General features: G+C 46.7%; 1 protein-coding gene across 8 annotated transcripts in view; it reads right to left on the reverse strand.

Annotated features, from left to right (window-relative positions):
• CEP164 (centrosomal protein 164) overlaps positions 1–6,993 on the reverse strand; it is a 71,447-nt gene extending 64,454 nt beyond the window's left edge. For 7 of the 8 annotated variants that reach the window (XR_003514733.1, XM_027563622.1, XM_027563626.1 and 4 more), the window contains exon 1: positions 6,870–6,993. The gene's annotated coding sequence lies outside the window, so the exon portion shown is untranslated. Of the gene's footprint in view, positions 1–2,964; positions 3,033–6,869 lie in introns of all 8 variants that reach the window. The other variant, XM_027563623.1, reaches the window with a different exon arrangement.
• Between the last annotated feature and the right edge of the window lie 3,088 nt (positions 6,994–10,081).

Consider the following 10,081-nt stretch of genomic DNA (forward strand, 5'->3'; position numbering starts at 1 on the left):
TTTCTCCTTCCTGAAAACCTTCTGGCTCATCCTGTTATTTTAAAATGTAAATTATGGGAGTGAGTCTAGTAAGATCTTTACAACCTTGAGACATTCTTTTGATTTATTGCAGTTAACTAATTTAAAAAACTATATAATCCCCTTGCATAGACTAGCAAGGTGGGGGCATTCTCCATCCCCCTTCTGATGTCTATGTCAGAAGCTTTCGAAGTCCCTTTTCACTTCAGTAAAACTCTGCTACACAAAAGTTCCTGGTCCCCGGTCCCCAGGTTAAATCTTCTTCAGAGATCATGAATCCAACACCTAAGCTGTCAACAGGACCAGGATGGGGGCGGGGCGGGGGCAGAAGAGTGGAAAGGAACCCAACCTGAATGCAAGGTTTCTAGCTCAGGGACGGTGATCACATTCTTCAACTGACAGGCTGGTGCGGTTCCACACCTGTTCCTCCCTTCGAATCCCAGCTCCTTCATCCACCTCAGGACCCCAGGTCACAGCATCAGTCCCCTGTGGGAGCTCACACACTGAAGCCTGACGACGCGTGGACAAGTCAGCCTGTAGGCGCGTGCAGACAGCCCTTCAGAGGGCCTCCCCCACTGAGGCAGCATCAGCTGCTCCGCTGTGACCAAAGGGAGGAGCCTGAAGGAACTTTCTGACGTCTCCTGCAGCCACCTCTTCAGAAACGGGCACTGTTCACCTGGGGCAGAGCATGACACGGCCCTCACAGCAGGGGAGTGAGCAGAAAGACCTGGTCAACAGAAAGGAGGCTGGGATACAGCTCGTAAAGAATGCTCAGGAAACAGCCAGGTCGGTGACTCTGAATCTGCTCCAAGATCCCTGGAGAGGGGGCCCTGATAAACGCAAAGGATCTCTGAAGGACCATTCCATGGCCCTCGCTGCACCCTGGCAGGTGAGAGATGGACAAGGAAGGTGTCTTGCCTTAGGACTCACAAAAGATGGTTCCCAGACTTCCCTGGTGGTACAGTGGAGAAGAATCCACCTCCCAATGCCGGGGACACAGGTTCGACCCCCTGGTCTGGCAAGATCCCACATGCCGCGGGGCAGCTAAGCCCAAGTGCCACAACCACTGAAGACCACGTGCCCTAGAGCCCATGCCTCACAACAGAAGCCACCGCAAAGAGAAGCCCCATGCACTGTAACTGCAGAGTAGCCCCTGTTCATCACAACTAGAGAAAGCCCAGGTGCAGCAACGAAGACTCAGCACAGCCAAAAATAAATTAAAATGCCTTTTAAAAAAGATATTTCCCTTTGTCCATCACTGGACCCAACGAAGCCAGCCTTCTGCCACCCCTCATTCCCACCACGACACCTCTAAGCAGTAACTTAGTGCCTCAGGAAGAAAGGCTAAAGAAAGCAGCATTCTTCCCCGCAGTACTTAAGCCCAAGTGAGACGCTCTCTCTCTCCCCTAAGAACATGTAACACCTGTGGATGTAATGCTTGTAATGCCCCCGCGTGCACAGTCTGCCATAAGTAGGGCCCCGACGTGGAAAAAGCAAAGCAGGAAAGTACCAAGAACCAGGGCAGTAGAACGTGGTCCACAGGCTGGGGGCTTAAAGAGATCTCAGAATCTTTAATCCTCTGAGTCAGGGAGGAGAGGGAAAGAAAAGGGGAAAGGATCTCTGGGGGTGGAGGATCACAGTGGCCTGAACGTCAGGCCGTGCCTTATTCAATTCAACAGGCAGTGATCTATACAAGGCGCTACAGCAACTAACTCAGGGAATCTGAGAAGTTCTGCCTTTAACAGACTTCCCTATCCCTAGACACGTGCCATCTCCAGAAAGAGGGGGCAGGTAAAATCTCTTGTCTTCCTGGCAAAATGCCTCATTAGCTACTTACAAAACTGTCTGTGTTTAACTATTTATAAAGTTCGGGAAGAATGTGGAAAATCTACATTCCTGAATCACTCAAATGTCAAACAAATCTTATGCCGGAAAAAAAAAATTAAAATGTGGGTGTTCTATTTCCTGGCTTCAGGAAAGAGGTAGGCAAGGACAGGGCAAAAAGAACAGGAATTGCGGGATTGAGGAAGGTAGTGGAAGAGAAACCATATTCATTCAACAGCAGCTGGAGATCATTTATTCATTCAAGAAATACTGGGTTGGCCCAAAATGTGTGTTTGGATTTTCCCTTAATATCCTACAGAAAAACCCAAATGAACTTTTTGGCCAATCCAATATTTACTTATTGCTGGGCACTGGAGAGGCAATTAAAAACAGATTCAGCTGCTACTCCCCTGGAACTGGTCTAGTGAGACAAGGAGACAAACCAGTCATAGGAAAGTGTGTAATTTTAACTGGGGAAGAGCTCTGAAGGAAATGTGCCTGATTTAGATGAAGCCCCTGCTGAGAAGTGAAGAATGAATAGGTAGTCACCAGACAGAGAGAGGAGGAAAAGGTGTTCTAACAAAAGCAGCAGCAGGTGCAAAGGCCCTCCCACAGGAAAGAACACTAAGCGAGGAGAAGGGTGGTCGGAGACGATGCTGGGCAGGTGGGTGGCAGCCAGACCACCCCAGGAACTTGGCCTGGAAGGTCCAGAGAGCTGGAAGTGAGGAAAGGTTTTTCCAGATACACATTTTGAAAGAGGTTACTCCAGGAGCCAATGGAAACAGACAGGAACGGAGGCCAGGTTGGAAAGAAGAAAATCAGAGTAGCTGTAGAGAGATTAGGGAGGAAACCATGAGCCAATCTAGATGAGAGCTGATCGTAACCTGGGCGAGAGGGGGTAAGATGAGAGGTCTAAGAAAGCAGCCCTGAGGTCAGCTTCGGCAAACACACGACACGTGTCCTAACATTTCCCACCAGGCCCGAGACCCTGAGGGACAGTGCTGTCAACCTTGGCGCCCTCGACGAGGCTTCAGGACCATCAACACCGCGCTCCATGCAGCACTTAACAACAGAGCAGATGAAACCTGATGACAAGGGCGTGCCACCAAGCCTGGCACTCACCGTGAGCCACAGAGCTTTGGGGGAGGCTCACCCAACTGTCCTCATCCATCTCCTGCCAATCCCAGAATCTAGCAAAAAAAAAAAAAAAAGGAATGGCTCATATACCTCCTCCAGGAAGCCCTCCCTGACTAACCTCAGCCTCTCCCATCAACTTACAACCACTTCAGCACAGAGCACACAGGTTTTCTTGTGTTCACAGGCATATTATTTTCCACATGACCTTTTTCATGGGAATGAGTTCTACCTCTCCTGTTAAACCAAAGACTTCTGAGGCCATGCCTCTGCCTCCTTCTGCATTTTGCAACCAAGCCTAAAATAAGCTATGTAAAGGTAGAAGCCCGATCACTGCTCTAAACCACTGACAGACAATGGAGGAAGCTCAAAAGCCAGAAGAAAACCACACAAGCTTTGGTCCAACTGCCCTTCCCATGCCAAATTTTTCCTCTGTGCTTTGCGTCAGCCAGCATTAATGGTCGAAGCACCAGTTTGGGGGCCAGAAATAGGCAAATTAAATCCCATCTCCCTTGCTTACCAGCTGTTTGACCTTAGGCCAGGTACTTCCCCTTCTCTAAGCCTCAACAACCTCATGTGTGTAACTCAAACAGCCATGATAATCTACTTCAAAAGGCTGAAGATGAAACAATACTTGTACCAAGCACAGTCCCTGATACACAAAATATGTTAAATAAATTTAGCAGTATTACTGATATTACTGCCAATTCCACAGTTGGATCATTCTTAACTAGTAAACGGTCTTTCTCACGTTAAGCCAAAATCTGTTTCTAAGAAACTTCCTCCGATTTGTCCTGTTCCACCCTCTGGACCCACAGAGAGAACCCAAGGCGTCTCTACTCCAAGTCAAGTTTTCCCAGCTCCCTTCCCTTCAGCACATGCCATCGGTTCCCAGTCTCCCCACATCATGGTTACCTTCCCATGCATGTGGTCTAATTTAACAGGCAAAGCCAAAAAGTTCTGCATACCTGCATACTCACCAAGCATACAAACACATATGCATACTTCGGGTTCCCTGAGTATCATTTCTTCCACTCTGCTTGAACAATTATAAGGAAAGTTCACTATCAGAAAAGAGAAGAGTTATTGGAGAAGGCATTGGGGAGAACGCTGAAGCCATTAGAGTTGATTAGGCAGTGGTATGAGCACAGGCTTGGGAATATTCTTGGCTTTGAATCCCAGCTCTATCACTTACCACCTGGGCAAGTTGCCTCAGTTTCCTCACCTGTAAAACGGGGATAATAACAATGCCTATCCAGAAGGGTTATGAGGATTAATGTAAAATACTCAAAACATAGTAAAATCTCAATAAACGTTAGTTATTATTGTTGTTCAGTCAGTCGTGTCCGACTCTTTGCAACCCTATGAACTGCAGCACGCCAGGCTGCCCTGTCCTTCCCCACCTCCTGGAGTTTCCTCAAACTTACGTCCATTGAGTCGGTGATGCCATCCAACCATCTCACCATTCACTTATTTAAAGGGCATAGTCTACATTGCTCCAGAGGATAGATCTAGCACTGGGGAATATAAATTAAGGCCATTCAGACATCCAATAACCACTTATCGATTGATTGGTCAGGCACTGTGCTGTCAGGGCTACAAAGCTCGTAACACTTCAGCTCAAGCTAGCTGCGAAGCCAAATATGTAAACACACGATTATGCAGTGTGTTAAGTGCATTAAGGGAAGTAACAGAAAAGGCAACAGGACTCAAAGGCAAGGGCAACCTATCCTACTTTGGGAGATCAGGAAAAATACTGCAGAGGACCATCGAGACAGCTTTTGAAAGTTAAGCAGGAGCTCATCAGGATGAGGGAGTAAGGTTATCTGGAGACAAAAGACACAGCTTGTACAAAGGCAAAGAGGCAGGAGAGAGTATATGGCAGTAAGACAACAAAAGCTTATATTCACTGAATACTTTCTATGTTCCAAGAACTGTACTAGTGCTGTATATACATCATCTCACCACATCCTCTCTGCTAAATAGAGATTTTTATAATCTTTTATTTTACAAAAAAGTAATCTGAGGATAAGCAAATTTAAAAAAACTCTAACCTGCTCAAGGTTTCACACCTAGTAAGTGGCACAGCAGAACATGCATGCATCCATGTCTATCTGACTCCAAAGCCTTGAGCTCTTAAAAAACACCCTTTTAGACATAGTTATTACCCCCATTTTACAGATGAAGGAACTGAGGCAACTTGCCCAGTTGGTAAGTGGCAGGGCTGGGATTCAAAGCCAAAGATGTTCCCCAATCTGTGCTCATTTGTTGTTTTTGTTTAGTCACTAAGTCGTGTCGGACTGTTTTGTGACCGCATAGACTGTAGCCCGTCGGGTTCCCCTCTCCATGGTATTTCCCAGGCAAGAAAACTGGAGTGGGTTGCCATTTCCTTGTCCAGGGAATCTTCCGGACCCAGGGATCAAACCCACGTCTCCTACATCAGCAGACAGATTCTTTACCACTGAGGCACTAGGGAAGCCTCTGTGCTTATCATCACTGCATAATCAACTCTACTGTCTTCCAGGCTTTCCTCAGGGCCTTCTCCAGGAAATGTTTTCTTTTCCGGTGGTGAACTTTCTTTATAATAGTTCAAGCAGGGTGACCAGCGCACAAGGGACAATGGCAGGAGAAAGACGTACAATGGAAGGCAAGGGACACAAGATAAATGGCTTGGGAGGATTGTGGCTGCATCTTGACATAACAAGGAGCCATCACAGGATTTCACAAAGGAAACAGGCCTGATCAGATCTGTAGTTTAGAGATGATTCTGACAGCTGTGTAAAACTAACTGGAGAAGGGCAAGAACAGAAGCAGAGAGAGCACTTAGAAAGTTATCCTGAAAACACAGGCAAGAAATGATAAACGAAGTCAGTAGCTGTGAGAATGAAAAGGGCCAGATTCTAGGTGTTGTAGGAGGCAGAATAATAGTATCTGATGTCTGCAGTAAGTGAGGGAGAAACAAGAGGACAATCAGCACTTAGGCCAGTACATTGTGATCATCTGTTCACTGCTATGCCTTGCCCAATAGCCCCACCTAGCATACTGCCTAGATATAGGAAATGTCCAACAAATGTCTGCAGCATATTCTAGATGAATGAATTACAAGTGCAGATGTGGCTGAGTGAGTGAAGGGGTGAAGTCCTTCACTGTGACAGGAGCTACAAAGGAGGAACAGATCTGAGGGACCAGGAAGGCTGGGTCAGCATTCAGCTAGGGATGATCAGTAAGCAAGTGGACCTCAAGAAAAGAGGTCTGATGGGAGCCAATTGGGGAGTAACCGTTAAATAGACGGTAACTGAAACTCTGGGTGAAATAGCCCTAAGACGGAGTGTAGTGGGTAGAAAGAAGGGGCTCGCGAAAGCTGATGGGGGCGGGGGAGGGCTGGGGCTTGGAAACCAGAGAGAAAGGAGTCGTAGAAGGCAAGTGAGGAGGGCAGTTCCAGAGGGAGAAGGTGGATTTTTAAATTAATGCAAGGAAAGAAAAAAGCAAAAAACTTACTATCTTCCCCAGCTGACCAAAAGACTGCAGAAATTTGGGCCTGCCCGGATTCGGACATGGGGGAAGCTTCCCCAAGAGAGAAGTATTCAAGCAGGGTTTAGAAGGCCGGCCTTACACACTTAACTGTGACCAGGACAAACAAGCTAGAGCCCCCGCCAGCTGACACTCGTGGCCCAGGGCCCGCTTTCACTGCCCCGCCAGGACTCCAGCCCAGGCCCTTCCGCCACTCAGATTTTGGATACAGCCGCACTGATCAGGCCCGCTCCATCCTCACTTTTCCTTCAGTTCCCGCCCACACTCGTGCACATCCCGCTGGGTGGCACATGAATGTGCCTCGATTCTCCCGCTTCCCTCCGTTCCCCGCCACCCAACCTGTCCCTCGAGGGCGTCCTCACCTGTCCCCCACCCCGGGAGGCCCAGGGCGCTAGCTCCCGGCTCTACGCGGCTTCCCCAGCACCACCCCGGCTCCCGCTTCCAGGGACGCCGGGGTGTTGCCCTGCAGCGGCCAACAACCACTTCCGGAAAGGGTACCAGCCTAGCAACTGAGGGTACCGCCTCTACCTGGAGTCAATAGGTCGCTGAATGAGAGCCTGGCATCAGATTGGTTAAAGGTCCCGTCGAATCACGGCGGCGTTCTGAACGTTTCCCGTTGTACGATGGGAGATGTAGTCCAATATACTAGACGGGGTTCCGCGTGAGTTTAAAAGAGGATTCTGAGTTTAGACATGAGGGGAATTTCTTCCTGAGCAGGAAAGGATCATTCACAGTATCGACAGTAACATGTATTAACTAAGGTAATTTTTTGTCATAATTTTTAGTAGTATAATTAACATCAGGTGAATAATACTCTGATCCTCAATAATCAACCTACAGGCTTTAATAAACAAAAGACTCTCTCGTGCTACTTATGAATTAAGAGACCACTACCAATCGTTTTACTGGAGCTCAGGGCTCAGTTTGCATGTCTGCAAGAAGAGGATAATAATATGTCTTAACTATTTAAAATAGCCTGTTTAAGAAGAAGTAACAATGTGTAGCCCCTCCACACACGCTGCCTAGCAGAAGGGTTACCACTAATATAATTTCAAAGGCTTTAGTTTTGTTTTCACAAGGGCAAATCTTCCTTTCTCTTACATGTCCTTAACCTCCTGAGGAAGTTTAAGACAGTCCCAGCTCTGGCCACTACATCAGTGGTGTAGGGAAAGAACAATTGGCCGGGTAGCGGTGGTCAGCTTCTCTCATCCTACTCCACTCATGTCCTACAGCTGAAGTCATGTGTGGCAATGCGAGCGCCCACCAAGCACATTGTGGTGTGCTTGCTTGGCTGTCCTATATAAGCACCACCTGAAAAGCTCTTGCGGGTGAGTTGAGTTCTTGCTGCTGAATCAGCCATTAGAGAGCAAAGCATGTCTGCCTTGCCACTGTGAATAAAGAATGTCTGCGGTTCCTATGGCTCCTTATATCTTCTTTCAGCTTTGCCTTGGCTACCCTGGGTTCAATGATCTGCAAGACAAATGCGAAAACCAGGGAGCGAAAAAAGTGAAGTTACTTGTTTGGTGAGAAAGATGGATCACCTGGAGCAAATCCTCACAGCCTTCCTAGGGGAGATGCATCTGGCTCCTGTTAAGCCCAGAATCTAGTCCCAGCACCACTCAGGGCCTGATCCCAGAAGGAGGAACTCAGACCAGTGTTCCTGTGGATACCAAAGCAGATATCCAGAATGTATTCCTCATGTTTAACTTCAAGTCTTTCCTGTGGCAGTGCTGCCTATGCTCCTTATTTTTCTGACTGTAGATGACAGATCATGACTCCCTCTTCTTTTCCACACTCCTTAAAATTCTCACAACCACTGAAGCCCACTCTAGAGCCCAGCGCTCTGCAACAAGAGAAGTTGCCACAATGAGAAGCCCCTATACACAACTAGAGAATAGCCTCTGCTCACTGAAATTAGAGAAGGCCTGAGCACTGCAGTGAAGACCCAGCACAGTCCAAAAAATAAGTCTCATAGAGAGGCCAAGGGACGGACTGGGAAGAGACTCTGAGAACTCACCAGTTCATCCACCACGGTCCTTGCACAAAACTGGGGTTCAATAAATCATTCATAGATTTGGTCCCTCCATCCAAGAACTCACAATTAATCTAGCTGATATTAATTGCCATCAAAATTCTTAACTTTTATTCCTTAGCTTGTGTCACTTGCTCTCTCATGGGGAAGGCTAATAAAATAAGGGTTACTATAGAATTAATGAGGTTACCCCACACAGATAAGCAATTTGCATTCTATCAGGTTTCCCTGTAGATTTGTACTCAGAAATGCAAACTAATTTCTAAATGCCCTTAGGCAAACACAATTAACAAAACAAGTCTTTGGGGGAAAATAACAAAAATGACACATCAATTGCTATGCCAGTACAGTAAGTCCCCTACATATGAATGAGTTCTGAGAGCCCATTAGTAAGTCCAATTTGTTCTGAAGTCCAACAAAATTAGCCTAGGTACCTAACTAACACAATCAGCTATATAGTACTGTAATACAGTATTGTAATGGGTTCATAATACTTTTCACACAAATAATATGCACATAAAAAGACAAACAAAAAATAAAACATTTTTAGTGTCATAGCACCTTGAAAAAGTACAGTAGTAAAACACAACAGCTGGCATAGAGGAGCTGGCATTGAGTGAACTAGCAAGAAGAGTTACTGACTGGAGGAGAGAGAAGAGGTGGGAGATGGTAGAGCTAAAGGATCGTCAGCAGTAGGAGACAGAGGGCAAGCTGCAATTTGATTCACACCTGACATTGATGGCACCAGTTCTGGTTCTTTGTTGAATTCAATTCTATCTACTCTCTTGAAAAAACAATCCAGTAATGTCTAGGTAGTGGTTTTTCAGTCATTCAGTCGTGTCCCACTTTTTGTGACCCCACGGACTGCAGCACACCAGGCTTCCCTGTCCTTCACCATCTCCCACTGTTCACTCAAACTCATGTCCATTGAGTTGGTGATGCCATCCAACCATCTCATCCTCTGTCGTCCCCCTCTCCTCCCGCCTTCAATCTTTCCCAGCATCAGGGCCTTTTCTAATGAGTTGGCTCTTCACATCAGGTGGCCAGAGTACTGGAGCTTCAGCTTCAGCATCAGTCCTTCCAGTGAATATTCAGGGTTGATTTCCTTTAGGATTGACTGGTTTGATCTCCCTGCTGTCCAAGGGACTCTTGAGAGTCTTTTCCAACACCACAGTTCGAAAGCATCAGTTCTTTGGTGCTCAGCCTTCTTTATGGTCCAACTCTCACATCTGTACATGACTACTGGAAAAACCATAGCTGTGACCATACAGTCCTTTGTCGGCAAAGTAATGTCTCTGCTTTTTAATACACTGTCTAGGTTTGTTGTAGCTTTTCTTCTGAGCAGCAAGCATCTGGGTAGTAGCTCTTTTTTTTCTCGTCACAGATAACATGGTGGCACCAGATTGCATTCTGAATGACTGCAATAAACTCTGTGTACCATTCTACGTTTAGATCTGATGCCTCAAAAAACAAGTGCCTCCTCAAATAAACAAAATTCTCTTACCATTCCCTGTGTTATGAATCTCTTTGGTTCTTCTTCTT

The sequence above is a fragment of the Bos indicus x Bos taurus genome, chromosome 15, assembly GCF_003369695.1.
Source record: "Bos indicus x Bos taurus breed Angus x Brahman F1 hybrid chromosome 15, Bos_hybrid_MaternalHap_v2.0, whole genome shotgun sequence".
NCBI lineage: Eukaryota > Metazoa > Chordata > Mammalia > Artiodactyla > Bovidae > Bos > Bos indicus x Bos taurus.